This window comes from Phalangium opilio, unplaced genomic scaffold (genome assembly GCF_054372755.1).
Source record: "Phalangium opilio isolate 3A_F unplaced genomic scaffold, DU_Popi_V2 ptg000043l_1, whole genome shotgun sequence".
NCBI lineage: Eukaryota > Metazoa > Arthropoda > Arachnida > Opiliones > Phalangiidae > Phalangium > Phalangium opilio.
Genome location: NW_028324167.1, coordinates 679,927 through 695,876, shown reverse-complemented (window position 1 = coordinate 695,876; position 15,950 = coordinate 679,927). Strand labels below are relative to the sequence as shown.

The 15,950-nt window shown below is 35.9% G+C and overlaps 1 long non-coding RNA gene and 1 pseudogene across 1 annotated transcript; one reads left to right on the top strand and one right to left on the bottom strand.

Annotated features, from left to right (window-relative positions):
* Positions 1–5,893: 5,893 nt before the first annotated feature.
* On the bottom strand, positions 5,894–7,077 carry LOC149677265 (uncharacterized). Its single transcript, XR_016366406.1, has 3 exons — positions 6,381–7,077; positions 6,166–6,292; positions 5,894–6,089 (listed from the first exon to the last, which is right to left on the bottom strand). It is a non-coding gene; the product is annotated as an uncharacterized LOC149677265 (long non-coding RNA).
* Positions 7,078–13,186: 6,109 nt separating this feature from the next.
* LOC149677264 (uncharacterized) lies at positions 13,187–15,244 on the top strand (annotated as a pseudogene).
* Positions 15,245–15,950: the final 706 nt, after the last annotated feature.

Below are 15,950 nucleotides of genomic sequence, written 5' to 3'. Positions count from 1 at the left end.
CGCATGACTATTATTTCTCTCCATTTTTCAGGCATAATAAAAGTTTGTTTAGTTCTATACTGAAAACGAACAATTATGTTCCATATTGAACAAGTAATATTTGTTTGGAAATGACCTAATTCGTTCTGCATTGAACGCCTTATAGTGTGGTTTAAAACGAACAGTTTTGTTCTATATTAAGCGCTAAATATTTAGTTGAAGGCGAACAGTTTTATTCAGTATTGAACGCCGCTTATCTATTTGAAAATGAACAAGTTTGTTCTATTCCTAACGCCAAATATTTAGTTTAAAATGAACAGTTTTGTTCTATACTGAGCACCTTATATTTCTTTAAAAATGATCAGTTTTGTTCCAGTTTGAACGCCAAATGTTTTAATAGAATATGAACAGTTTTGTTCTATGTTGAACGCCCAACATCCAGTTGAAAACGAACAATTTTGTTTTATATTGAACGTGAAAAATTTGTTGGGAAATGATCTAATTCGTTCTATATTAAACGATAAATATGTTTGAAAGCGGAACGTTTTCGTTCACTGTCGAACATCCATTATATGTTCGAAAATGAACAGCTTTGTTCTAAGGTGAACAAATCTTCATCGTTCAATGTTGAACACAGAATGAAGCGTTCTTTTTAGAACAAAATAGCGTTTAGCTGCTGGGACAAACCTGTGAACGCAATTTTGTTCAGTTTTGAACAACAAATTCTGAGAGTGTAGGTAGACTATTAGGGTTTCATATGGACCAAATGGATAGACCCCTTATGGATGAAACTGGAAAAAGTGTAGCCGATATAGACAAGGGTACGGCTAGTTTGTATATATATACAAATTTAATTCTACCACAAGTGGTTGGTGACGTTTATGCCCCTCTTCTGAGGGTTATACCAATAATAAATGGTAAATCTTCTAGCTTAGCTGTACATAGGTTTCAAAACATTGATTATTACCCTTTAAGATGTCCATCATTTGAAATGATCGAAATTGATATGAGGACAGATTTCGGAGAAAATATTATGTTTAAATTAAACAAGTCCGTCATAAAACTTCATTTCATTCTCAAGCATGTCACGAAGTAACATATATCTAAACTACTACTTAAGCCAAACCGGAAATGGTCTTAATCACTTCCGGGGGCCTGTATTTCAAAGAGGAAACGGACTCGGAGGCATCTTCAAAAGTTTAATTAGATATATTACACCGATATTTCGACCAGCAGGTAAAGTGTTAGGTAGGGAAGCTCTCAGAACGGGGTCGAGAATAGCAGGGGATCTCGTAGCAGGAAGAAACCTAAGAGAATCATTGAAATCAAATTTGAGCGAAGCAGGATCAAATTTACTACAAAAGGCTAGCCAACACTTGGCTCAACAACAAACGGGCCAAGGACTTCGCAGAAAGCTGAAGCCTAAAAAGCGGTCAAAAAAGAGAAAAAGAACGAAAACCGATTTTCTCGATTAAAAATAACAATGGTTGAAGGAATGATGTCTGAACTGGATTTGTTCGCGCAGCCACCAACAAATTACAACATAGAAAATAGTGATTATGCTAGGTATAAAGCTTTGGCTTCGCTTTCTGATGATGGACCAATTGAATTTTTTATCCCGGGATCTAATGACGTCTTTATGGATTTGTCTAAAACCTTATTGCAAGTTCGAGTCAAACTAGTTAAGGAGGATGGATCTTCTTTAACTACCCAAGACAAGGACGTTGGTCCTACAAATTTATTACACGCATCTTTATTTAGTCAAGTTGACGTATTTTTTGGAGATACGCAAGTTAATACACCAACGAATGCCTACCCATATTTGGCATTTTTTGAAACACATTTAAACTATGGTACAAGTGCCAAAATGTCCTATCTTTCTTCAAAAATGTATTACAAAGATGACCCCGTGGACGCTAGTAAAATGTTTTTACCCGCATCAAACAACGACAAGAATGGAATGCTGAAACGAAGAGATCGGGCTGCCCTATCGAAACGCATTGATATGTTGGGTGATTTACATTTGGATGTATGTCGAATGAGTCGATTTCTCATTAATAATATTGATGTACGGTTTCGCTTCATAAAGTTAGTTAATGAATTTGCAATTATATCTACAGCAGCACTTAATCCTAAATTTAAAATTAAAATTGACGATGTTACATTATTTATAAAAAAGATTAAAATAAATAATGAGATTATGTTAGCTCAGGCGATGGTACACGAAAAGCACAATGTAATTTATCCAATTAACAGAACAGTGTTAAAATACTTTTCCATCAGTAGCGGTTCCACTGACATTATACGAGAAAATGTCTTTATGGAAAGACAACCATCACGCGTAGTTATCGGCTTAGTTAGAACAACGGCCTTTAATGGAGCCCTAGATTTGAATAGCTTTGAATTCAATCATTTTAATTTAAGCTACTTGGCACTAACAATTGGAAATCAAACATATCCCAATCCTCCGTTTACACCCCACTATGCCGTTAACGAGTATTCCAGAGAGTACCTCTCAAACTATACGGCCTTGGATTTGTTCAAAAGTAATAAAGGAAACTGTATTACCTTCGAAGAATTTAAAGAGGTTAACGCTCTGTACGCGTTCGATCTTACACCGGAAGAACAAGCGGGCGCTGCACATTTGTCAAGAAACAAACAGGGAAGCCTAAGTATATCTATGAAGTTCAAATCTCCGCTAGTCCATAACGTAACTGTAATAGTGTACGCCGAGTTCGAATCTGAAATTATTATTTCTAAAGATCGTACCGTGATTTATAACCCATCGGGATAATGAATACGGTGGAAATAATCGAAATTTTAACGTGTGAACCTGTAACAAGACCTTTTTTCCTCGGTGTATTTGCTTTCGATCAAAAACCATTACCGCCAAAGCAAGCTAAATATTGCTTTTGTCTAAATACGGAACCTTCATCGAGTCCAGGACTTCATTGGTTAGCTATATATGTAAATAATAATGTAGGGAACTTTTTTGATTCTTATGGAAATGATCCCTCTTATTATAATCTTAACGATCTTTATGTCTACGCTAAAGAATGGTTTATAAACCCTGTACCTGTTCAATATCCATTATCTTTAACATGCGGTTTACATTGTATTTTTTATCTAGTTAATGCCTGTTACAGTTATAATCTAAACGTTATTATTCAAGATTTATATAAACCAAATGATTTAATGTATAATGAAGCTTTGGTTCTGTTGTTTTTATGTAATCATTTGTTGAAACATCAAAATAAATATTGTAATCAATAAAAAAACGTTTATTTAAATTTTTCTTTCCATAGTGTAGTGGGTACAACAGTTTTTTATCTTTTCTGGTTTTACGTTTAGAATGAAGAGGCGAATATAGTTCTTGAAATTTTTTAAATTCATCTAATGATTGAGCCACGCTGTTTTTACGTAGTTTTTTTTCTTTTGGGTGTTGGAGACTTAGCCGCTACAGCCGTAGCCGTAAATGGCTGCCATGTCAAGGCGGACCCGCTAGGTGGTGCTTGAAAAATGTTGGAACCCTGTGCAGAAGCGGTAGGCATAATGGGGGTAGTTGCGTGTATTCCTGTTAGGCTCGGAATAATGGGTAAAGTAGCGGTAGAAGTAGAAACCACCGGGGTAAAAGGTGGCGCTGTTTAAGTTGTAGAAGGTGCCGATACAGTTTTTACGGTAATGGGTTGTACTAGTTTCTTCATATTTAAATATTTTTGCAGGGTTTCCAAGTATTCTCTAAGTTTAGTTTCTGTAGACCCGCGGCCGTATTCTGCAGAAAAGTTAAGCTCCTCCTTCTGTCCTTGGCTCTCTGATTGGACCGTCAACCATTGCCCTTGGCCTTTTAATTGGCTACGTCTACCGATGACGTTCCTTTCCTTGGCTCAGTGATTGGAGGTTCAACCGGCAAAAATAAGCCTTGGAATTCAGTTCAGTTTGAGTTTCAAGTTGAACCAAATTTCGGTGTAAGGTCAGTGTACAGTGTAAATTTGTCGCCAAAGGTCAGTGCCGTAACCTTTAACCCAAAATTAAGTTATTAACGCCACCTATCTTATGAACTAAACAGTAATTTCGTGCCGGCTATTTCAATTTAGTTATTCGTTGCTGTCTGCTCTATTTTGCTTTGACTTCATTGAATCAATTCAACATACTAGAGACAGCCGCTTGTTAAGGTAATGATATGGTAACATGGTGTAATGTTGATTAATGTATATATTTTCGTATAAACAATGTGCTTCAAACATTTGTATGAAAACTAATTGTAATTGAGTTTCGTTTTAAACGTCTAATCTTTCCATGTTGTTAGTCACCTTGATAATATAGAATTTTCAACCAACCACAACTACCTAAGCTTAATGAAGGCATAATTGATAGAGATGGACCGACACCGATATATCGGTTTATCCGAGGATCAGTATCGGGTTATCTCTTAATGGCCATACAGCTCCAAATAATAATACTAATGTAATACAATGAATTGATAACAAAAATAAAATGAACCAGTACAGACTAGAACAGGAGATACAAGTTAAATTTGAGCCATGTTGAGAAATAAAGTTTAGGACTGTGAGAGTAAATGTAAATGTGCAATTTGAATGTACTTCTAAATTGATTGGCAGAGTGAAGTTTCATTTGTCTTGTGAAACAGTTATTTTCTTATTCCTTTGTAACTGTCAAGTTGTAATTAAATGTATATTGATATGTTCTAAAGTTGTCAAGATTTATTTGTAATTACTGTAATGAATTATACATAGTATGGCTATAAAACTGAAAAAGGCGCCATATACCCATGACGAGTTAGACACGTTATTAACTCAGTTGGAGTCTGTTCGCTCATTGGTAGTCAATGACTTTGGGAAGACGCCTGAAGAGAGGAGAAGTAGGTGGCAGGAAATAACCAATCGGGTTAATGAAGTCCACCGTCAGAACCGCACTCCCGAAGAAATTAAAAAAATGGAGCTCCTTAAAGAGTGAGGTCCGCAAAAAGGTGGCAATTCTGTCGAGGGAGTCCCGTAAAACTGGAGGTGGTGTTAATAATTTGGAGCCATTGACACCCATTGAGTCAAGGGTTGCTTCCCTAATTCCAAAGGTGTCAATGGTAGGCATTCCTAATGCCTTCGATTTTGGTGCTTCCCAGTTTGGGGTATCTTTTGATAGTTCCTCTGAAATGTAAGTACTTATTGAGTCGTCATATAACAAATCCTAACGGATATGGGGGCAAATTCTGCAACATTTTCAGTGAGTTATGATAGGTGATAACTATCGCTAAAACAGTTTTGGTGAGTCAACACCCGATTTTATGTCAGGGCTAGGTCTAAATATCCAATTACTATAGAGTAATGTCAGTTGAACGTACGCAAACGTCATACCCTTCTATCTCTTAGCTCAATGTCATCCCTCCTACCAGGCGCGTACAGTATCCCCTCTTACAAAAGCGCGCCTAGAGGGAGGGATACACAGTCTACTCCCCTCTCTACCGACACTACTCTATGGGGTCTCATCAAACCTTGAGGGTTGTGTCGCGACTTCTTTTGTGCTTTTTTAAAAACAAAGATTGTCAAAGTAAACGTTTATCTGTTTTTCATTTTCACGACCCGATGTCGTGATAACTGAATGCGGTAAAATTTTAAATAGTTTCATCAGCACGAGCGGAATCGACAGATATGCAACACTTAAGTTTGAGGACACCCAAGTCTTATGTCTATTTATGTTGACTGGACCCCCGAAACTAATAGTAATCACTTTCAATAACTCGCTAAAAAAGTTACGAAATAGGCCCCATGGCCCGAGAAAGTATAGTGAACTATTATTACAAACTGCAGTGTGTGCAATTATATTTAAAACAATTGCAGCCTACCTTCTTATGCCAATAATCCCACACCTGCCGATAAGCAAGACTGTGAGGACCCTTTAATCGAAACCAGAAGTAAATTTACTTCTGTCGCAACTGATGTAGGTTCGCGTTTTGCAAATTTTGGTAAGTTTAAATTTTGCTAAGGTTTTGTAATGTATTTACCATGTCATTATCATCATTTCTTTCAGAACCAGATCCAGGAGCAAGCTGCTCGTACAGCGCTACTCCCGTTTCAAGCGAAGATAGGGAAAAATCCCTGTCATCACAAATATCGGATTTTTTTGCAAATTATGGTAAGATGACATTTCATTAATGATTAGTTATGTATTTACCATGTCCTTGACATTATTTCTACAGAACCGGGAAGCGTTCCTACAGATGTCTCTGAAGACCATTCAGAAGCAGTTCCGACTGTTCCGCCTTCCGTTTTGGATGAAGAAGATGCCTGTCATCCACCTACTACTTGTAAGTATGAAATAAACATGGTTATAACAATGGTTTATAAAAGGTATATGTAAATATTTACAACCCCGACATTTCGGCAAACCTTGAATATAGAGGGTTAATGTCTTTCTTTAATTGTCCATTTCGTTGTTCTTTATTTCATCACTTCTTGCTATTGTTTCTGCATGCATGGCCTTCCGTTTTTGTTGGATTTATAAATCGGGTAAACTTTCTTATAGCCGAGCCCCTGCGCAGCAAGAAAAGACCCGTGCCAACATCCGATAGGCTTTTGGATTCGGCGGAAGCGTGTTTGGAGTCGGACCAGAGAACGCAAGAGGCCCTACGCATGTTCGCGTCTGCTATGACGGAAATGACCCAAATGGAAAAGGTCAGGAATGAAAATGAAAGGGTCAGAAACGAAAATGAAAGGGTGAGGAATGAAAATAAAAGGGCCAAACATGATAATGAACGGCTAAGGCTTGAAAATGAGAGGTTCAGGCTAGAAACTGAGCGAATTCAAGCGAACAATATGGCCGAAGCTTTGAGAAGGTTGGGAGAAAAATCTCAGCCAGGGAAAAATACGGATTAGTTTCGTTTTTGTTTTTTATGATATGCTCAATTGCAGCATAATCCTGTACATATTCATTTACTTAATGCCGTGATAGATCGTCAAAACAACGTCTCTGATTTATTTTATTATTTTCAATGCTCAATTAGGCATGCACTTTTATCTTCACGGCATTTATTTTTCATGTTCACGTTGGCATGAACTCTTTCCAATTACTATATTCTCCATTGTCATTTATAGATTGTACTCATTGTAGATATTTCATTGACCTTTTTCAAATGCACTCTTTCCATTCTATCATTATTATTATTACTATTATTTTCTTCACGCTCAGTTTGGCGTGCAAAATTTTCGTTTCCTTCATTACATGCGTTACTTCCATGTTTTTAGAATTTAATTTATTGCTTGCGTACCCGCTTGCTTTTTATAATCTAATTTAATACTCGCTTGCATTTTATAGTCTAATTTAATACTCGGATGCATTTTATTGCCTAATTTAATACTCGCATGCATTTTATTGTCTAATTTAATACTCGCATGCATTTTATTGTCTAATTTAATACTCGCATGCATTTTATTGTCTAATTTAATACTCGCATGCATTTTATAGTCTAATTTATTACTCGCATGCATTTTATTGTCTAATTTAATACTCGCATGCATTTTATAGTCTAATTTAATACTCGCATGCATTTTGTCTAATTTAATACTCGCATGCATTTTATTGTCTAATTTAATACTCGCATGCATTTTATTGTCTAATTTAATACTCGCATGCATTTTATTGTCTAATTTAATACTCGCATGCATTTTATTGTCTAATTTAATACTCGCATGTATTTTATAGTCTAATTTAATACTCGCATGCATTTTATATCCTGATTTAATTCTCGCATGCATTTAATAGCATACTTTAATACTCGCATGCATTTTATAGCCTATTTAATACTCGCATGCTTTTTATAATCGAATTTAATACTCGCATGGTTTTTATATTCTAATTTAATATTCGGATGCGTTTTATATTCTAATTTAATATTCGCATGCTTTTTATAATCTCGTTTTTTACATGTGCTCTTTGCATGCGTGTTATTGGTGTGGATCTAATAAGGCAATTAAATTTCCATTCAATATATAATTTATTGGATGTGTTACGCACATTAACTTCATAATTTATTTTAATGCAATGCATTTGCATTTGTTTCATCATTTGACTGTTATTTAAAGGGAGGGTGAAGCCGCGTTCTAAGAGAATTTTGTTAGTAAAAAGGCAGGGCGTTACGCGATTGGTCGGAGGTCCTTATTCAAAACTATCCATGAAATTGCAAACTAATTATAATTTTAAAGTCATTCGGTGTTATTTCCTGTATGTTCCACTGGATCATGTTTCAATATGCAGATTGGTCTTATAATTAGTAGACGAATTCATCATAAAATCACTTGATTTTCCTTTTGATTCGATGCGGACATAGATCTCAGTGCTGCCGGGCGGGGCTAAAAAAAACGAAAAGTCTGTTACCCCCCTGCTTTAATGCATCAATTCAATACCGCTACTGGCATGCTTTTATTGTGTTCACGGGTATTTTGCTTTTCACGTATATTGATGACGACTACCCTTTTCTCTAGACATTATTTATAACCTGCGTACAGTTACCGAACCCAACAACTGTGCAATTTATTTATATTCACATACTTATTTACTGGTGGATTAAACTTTACTTCATCCATCTGACCATCTGGAATTCAGTGCTGGTTTCTGTAGCCCGATTTCAAATGACATCCTCCGAAGTCTTCACACCTATTCTACCTAAAACTTTACTATGCTATTGTCATTAATCACATCATTACCTATTTCAGACTTATGATATTCATATCGAGAGAAACAGAGGGATTAATATACCAATTCCTGCATGCTGGAATGGAAGTAAGAGTTCATTGGTTACTTGTTATGTTTCATAATTTATCTCGAGTAGCAGCCGTAAAGGCCAAAGCGCGTGATCTGCGAGTTCCACAGTTAAGGCTCGTTCACATTACCCAACTTTAGTCAGCTGACAAATCATAGACTTGTCAGGCCGACTTGTCACCCAGTTTAGTCTAGTCAGGTCACTCGTTCACACCACCCAACCAGTCGGGCCGACTACCTTTGAAACACAAGAGGGTCTACAAAGCGGTACATAATAATAGGAGTGATTTGTTTTGGATTATAAATGTTCAAACTCATATTCTCGAAAAAATTCGACTACTTTACGAGAATCAAAAGTTATTCCCACTAAATTTCTGCAGTTCAGAACATAATAAAGGTCAATAATATCAGAAGTAATATAGGAAACTTCCCTACTATACTACTTCTGATAATATTCAATGAGGAACAACCATCAAAACGTAAAAATTAACCCATGTTAAAAAATGGCCAAGGCCCGAAATAATTTTTCAGGCTTTCATCGACAATTAAATAATGGCCGATACTCTCGGTTCTCTCTCGAGAGCTGAAACAAAACCATCACGTGTCCCATGACGTAATAGCCAAGGCTTATTGTGATTGGTTTGCTCCCTCTCTGACTTTAGTCGGCCCTACTCCAATCGCCTACCTACCCGATTAAAATCCGAGCTTCGACCTGACAATAGTACGGTTGGGTGAAACGTTCATATTGCCTGACAATCTGGCCTGACTAGTCAGATCGGCTTTGTCAGCTGACTAAAGTTGGGTAATGTGAACGGGCCTTTATTTACTAAAAATGTATGAGCTCAGTCAGAAGTCCATTAAATTAGCCTAGGAAGTGAACAATTACAATGGCTGGTATAGAGTTCGTCTCTGCTGGGATAGAAACTCCTTCTTACTCCATGGATAGGGGGTTAAATTTTTTCCCCTTTCCTAACACAGTTACAAATTTCGAGCTCCTCTCTAGAAAGTCTTTCTTGACGTGAGCGGGGCCTGACTTCTTCAGCCCATGAACGCTGCATTTCTAAAGGGTAGATTGTTTGCTTTATAAAAAATTAAAAAAGGAACGGCCACGGTTGTTAAAGGGAGGGTGAAATAGAAAATCAAGTGGTTTTTTAGTCGATTCTTCTACTAATTATAAAAAGGCAGTGGGTTACGCGATTGGTCGGACGTCCTTATTTAAAATTATCTTTTAAATCTGAACCTAATTTGAATTTTAAAATCATTCGGAGCTAGTATTTCCTGAATGTTTGACTATGCAGACTGGTCTTGTAAATAGTAGGGGAATCGATAAAAACCCACTTGATTTTCTACTTCACCCTCCCTTTAAATAGTTTTTCTGAATAGGTTTATGAAGAGTCATAAAAAACTGAATGACCTTGACTGTTCCAAAATTCACACCCCCATCCCTTCTCCTATTTTTAAGCGGGCTCGGTTTTACAGTAGTAGGGGGCGTTTTCGGCCAATAGTTTTTTCTCTCTCGATAGGGCAAATTTTGGCGTACGAGTCGCACCTAAACCGGAGATCTGAGAAAAATTATCGCGAGGTGGCGAATGTGTCGCCCTTCTTCAGTATTGCTACACAAGAGAGCGGAGTACCAAACCCCGCTTTTGGTTACTTCCTAGGCTAATTTAATGGACTTCTGGCTCAGTGTGTTGTTGTGTTTGCATTTTAATGCTTCTAATCGCGGTGGCGTCGAGGTTTACGAATCCAACGTGTGTTGCGAAATGAAAATAGAGGGTGGATACTATATGATCTATGCTTTAAAATGAATTTGACAGCGACAAGTCAAGCAAAACGGTATTAGGCCTTGCCAAAAGCTAGTAGACTGAGCTATAGTGAGCCTACGTCAGATTATCACAAGTCAATGATCTAAGAAATTGACCCTCGGATATCCTGTGATGTTATAAAGTTACTAACTCTCGATTTTGGAGGTAGATACTGTCTAGTGACACTTAAAGTAACGATTTAATCTTATAAACAGACTACCATCATAAGCCCATATCGTAAATTAACCGATGTGGATATCAAAGCTTAATTGAAATACCAATACCAATTTTTTTATCTACTGAAAGAGATATCTACTTATATTCCATACAAATTTCTCTCGCAACATTTCAAATTAACGAATAGAAATGCGCAAATGACCTTCAAACCGATTAATTGGGAAAATTGCTATATTGGTCACCGTTACCGATCACAGATAGATTTGCGTCCTTCAGTAGTGTTTATTATGCTTGTAAAATGGTAAGCGAAATCTGTGATTAAAGTTTAAAATAGGCATGGGCAAAAAGTGCTTTAGTCATATCAACTAGATTACCGAATATCTAAATTTGACCAAAATTAACAAAATATTCTCTTCGTGATTAAAAATCTTGTTTGAAGCAGTAAGCCATCTAATCCTTATTTTCCTTCTTTTGAAAAAAAAGTAGGTTGATACCTCTTTCAGTAGATGATTGATTGATATTTCAGTTTCATTGAGTTTAAAAAAATTGATTCCACCATTGGTTAATTAACATTATTGACCAATCGACAATCACAAATTTTAATAACTAAATTACAAAAACCGGTTCAAAACCTTATTAGTTTTGAAACAATTAAATTTTAATATTAAACATATGTACTTGTTAATTCCTCGTAGGTAATTAATTTATTGCCTTAGTGAAATTAACGCTGAATTTTATATACACAAAATAAATAATAAATTAACTTCTAAAATTCAAATATAATAATGTGTGCATTATTTCCCAATTAATAAAAGATATCCACCTATTTTTCATTCAAATTAATTTCCCACTTAATATTAATTAGGCCTAATAAGCTTAAACTATCAAATTAATTTCCCACTTAATATTAATTAGGCCTAATAAGCTTAAACTATCAAATTAATTTCCCACTTAATATTAATTAGGCCTAATAAGCTTAAACTATCAAATTAAGAGGTTTCTTAATTTTACAAAATTATTACAATCTAACATGCAAAAATCCAGGGCTCAAAAACATTTTACTTTTATATTAAACTCTGCAAAAGAATTAACCAATAAACAGTAAGTAAAATTACGTATTGAAAGAGGAAGTGACGTACATTTGGTTTGGATAAAGGTTTGGCGGGAGATCCAAATGTCGTTTTGGATTTGGGTTAGAGAATACGGTTTTAAGCGCCCGGTCCAAATGGAACCGATCCAAACGTTCAGATTTGGATCCTTGTCCAAATGATTTAGATTTTTAGAGAATAGGGTCCCAGAACATTAACAATTATTTCTTTCTGGCAACCATGAACGTTACGCCGGTGTGAGCCTGGGGAAGCTGAGAGGGTATCGAAGCATGGAGACCATATTCGTGGCTTTTCGGTATCGATACCGTTATTGGAAATCACAGAACTGGTTTCGTATTTACAAGAAATATTTTCAGAGAATTATGGCTCCAATATACTGCACTTTTAAGGAAACATTTGTTCCCACTTTTATAAGACTAAACGGCATGATGTCATAAGCCGCAATGTAACGAAAATCTCAAGGAAATCGCTGATGGGCTCGAGGCGTCACAGTGACGTAAAATGTTGTTGAACGGAAAAGTGACATTTTCAAGTTAGCGCTGTTTTCGAAAATGGACTTGGGGAAACGTCTTACTGGCCCTCAAAACGTTACTAAGCGCAAATGGCTCTATTCAATTATTAACGAGCTCGTAAATAGGAAAATTATGCCCTTTTGAATGGTAGAAGTAGTTTTGTAAAGATAACTAATAAAACTACTGAAGGAATAGCATTACTGGAATTTACTTTTTAAATCCCGCGCAAACTTTTCCTCTGTCAAGTGTTCAACAGTCAAGGGCTACGTCACGCCGTCAAAAAAAAACCATATCGATTAGATGGTTTCTTTGATTGGAAAGCGCTGAGCATCATGACGTCAAAACCGTAAACGTGAAAAAGCGTACAGTAGGGAAAATCTGACATCGCTTAGTAAGCGCTGTCATCAAAGAGGGTTAATGAACGTACCCTATGCCTCATCCCCGCTGTCCGTAATTGCCACCATATCTTTCTTAATATCCTGACTACCTCATCCAGTAATAGAAAATATAAATTGTACCTTGAACCAGATGATTCGGAAACTATTATTCCGAGAACTACAAAATTCAATAAGGGTAAAGCCACAAAGGAATGCCAACCGATTATTGAGCCTGACACTAACAGTGATAATTCTTTTCACGAAGATGAAACTGACGAAGTATATTAAGCCTTTGCTTTCAAAATTATTTAAGTCAATAATCAATCAAACGTACCGTCACAACTTGAATGAATGATAGCTCTTCATCCAAGGTTGCAAATAGGGGTAATTGCTTTAATATATTGGGTTAAGTTTTAAGATTAGTGAGGATTCTGACGACCACCCTCAACACAATGAAAATGACTAATTACAATTTCAAAACCAATCTATCAATGACGTATTAGCCGACGCTGAAAATGAATTAAGTATGGATTTAGAAGACTATATGGAAAATTAAAGTAATAAAGATTTAGAAGACAATAGGGAAAATGAAAGTAATGAGGATTTAGAACATGGTGCTGGATCAGAAATAATCGTGGGAGTTGCTGAAGGTAATGAAGAATTGGGAAACCAAACAAACCTCAATGAGTTGCTGAAAGAAAAAAATCGTTTTGGAAATCATGGTATTACTAAAGGAGAAGCTGTTTTGCTTCTACAAGCTTTTTCTTTGCGTCATGGGCTTACGGAGATTGCCTTGGATGACCTACTCAATATGATAAACACAATACTTGGAAGAAATTCACTTCCAACTTCAAAGTACCATTGCAAAAAGCTATTTCATCAAAATACTAGTGTAAAACATAGTATTTGTAAAGACTGCGCAGAAAAATTAAATGAGAACTTAATATGCTTAGGTTGTTCAAATAGTTTTGGAAAGAACAATGTACCATAAGGGAACAAGATTTAATCAACTGCAAGATAATTGCTATCTGTAGCTGCCTGATTTAGTGGCCAGACCGTATATGCAAAATTTTACCCAGTTCAATGGTTATTATGGATGCAGTTGGTGTGAGCACCCAGGCCACAGAGTGAAACTAAATGCTATTCCACGAAAAAAGACTTGCATCTGATACTCAGGAAACGAAAATTCAAATGCAAACAAACCTTATTGGATATGGAAGAGGCACTTGAAAATGAATAGCCTGTGCATATAATAAAATTGCCAAGTCCCTTGATAAACTTACCTAATTTCAGTGTTATAAAGGATTTGTGCCTGATTATATGCATGTAGTACTTCTTTGAGTTACACAAACGCTTACGGAATTATGGTTTTTAACAAGCGGTGCAGACTACTACATTGGGTTTCCTAAAGATTTTTCTATTGTTGACACTTGACTTATTAATATTAAGCCTCCAAATGAAATCGCTAGGAGCCCTAGAACTCTTAAAGAAAGGCATCAGTGGAAAGCGAATGAACGGAGAAACTGGTTGCTTTTTTATGGATATATATGTGTTTCACATGTTTTACCCAAAAAATATGCAAACCATTTCAAGCTCTTTGCAAAGAGTATATTTATTTCACTAAAGTCTTCCATTAGCCCAAATGAACTCAACAAAGCCAATTTTATCATTCAAAAATTTGTGTATCGATACCAAACGCTATATCGAGAACAGAAAATGGTTGCAAACATTCATTTCCTTCAACACTTACCAAAAAGAGTTTTTAATTTTGGGCCGCTCTGGGCTCATTCCACGTTTGTTTTTGAGAATGCAAACGGAAAAGTAATCTCTTTTGTTAATGGGACTCAAGGTGTTCTAATTCAGATTTGTGCCAAGTATATGAGAAAAGTTATCTTTGAAACAGTTTACTTAACGTATTCTCCACAGCTTTCCCTTGGCACAGAAAATTATTTAGAAAGATTGCATTTTAGAACAGACACCTTGAAAAAAATCTCATCTTTGACCTTTATGGAAACCTCAAATAAGGCAACTAACTCTTGATGAAATTCGATGTTTAAAAGATAAACTTTTGAATTTAGGTCCTATTGAAAATGGGGTTTATCAAATACATGAACGATGTACGGTTAGAGGGCTCACTTTGCATCGGAATGATTTACAAGAGATCATTAAAGCGAAGTAACTCCTTTGTGTTATTCGAATATGATGGTAAGAATCACTATGGAGAAATCCAATACTTTATTAATCTTAACGAGAAAGATGACGTTATTAATGGTTCAAATGAATCTAAATTCCTGGCAATGATACGGTACTATGAAACAGTAGAAACTCATATCTCTCATATAAAAATTGGAACTAAAACCAAAAACCTTTTCGCTTTTAACATGTCGTGTATTAAAGAAAAGTGTCTTGTGATTGTCGTAATTAAGGTCTTTTATATATGTGATTTACCAAATAATGTCGAATTCTTAGGAATTATGTAGTTCATCAACTATATATCAATTTCTGTCGATAACGTGAATTAAAATTTACAGATTGTACAACAGTTTCGGTAATTCATTGGAGAAACGCACCTCCAAATACTTAACAGCCAAATTAATTGCAATCTCATCAATTGGTAGTAATAAACATACCAAGTGGAACTGTAATGGTGTAAAGTGGTTTTTATTTGTCTAAGATAGGCCTACCAATCTACTTCCCATAGCGAAATTTGGAAGGATTACATTTGTTCCAATTGGGAATATATAGCCTTCACCCACACGACTCCATTATACCTTCCTACTAGAATTTTCAACGGTGGAAATTGGCCTTTAAGTGGTCCAAGACACCAATCTAGCTCCCATAGGCAGACTAAATGGGATTAAATTTAAGTCAATTTGAAATTTATAGGCCGAAATTCTCCCATACGACTCCATTACAACTGTAAACTGAATTTTAACGGTGTTATTGGCCTTCAATTGGTCTAAGGCACCAATCTAACCCCCTTAGCCAGATTAAAAGGGATAAAATTTGTGGCAATTGGAAATTTATAGGTTTATATTCTCCCATACGACTCCATTATAGCTTCCTACTGGAATTTTAACGGTGTTAATTGGCCTTTTGTTGGTTCAAGGCACCAATTTAAGTCCCATAGCAAGATTAAAACGGTGTTAAATTTGTCGCAATTTGTAATTTATGGGCATGAATTCTCCAACACGATTCCATTTGACCTTCTTATTGGAATTT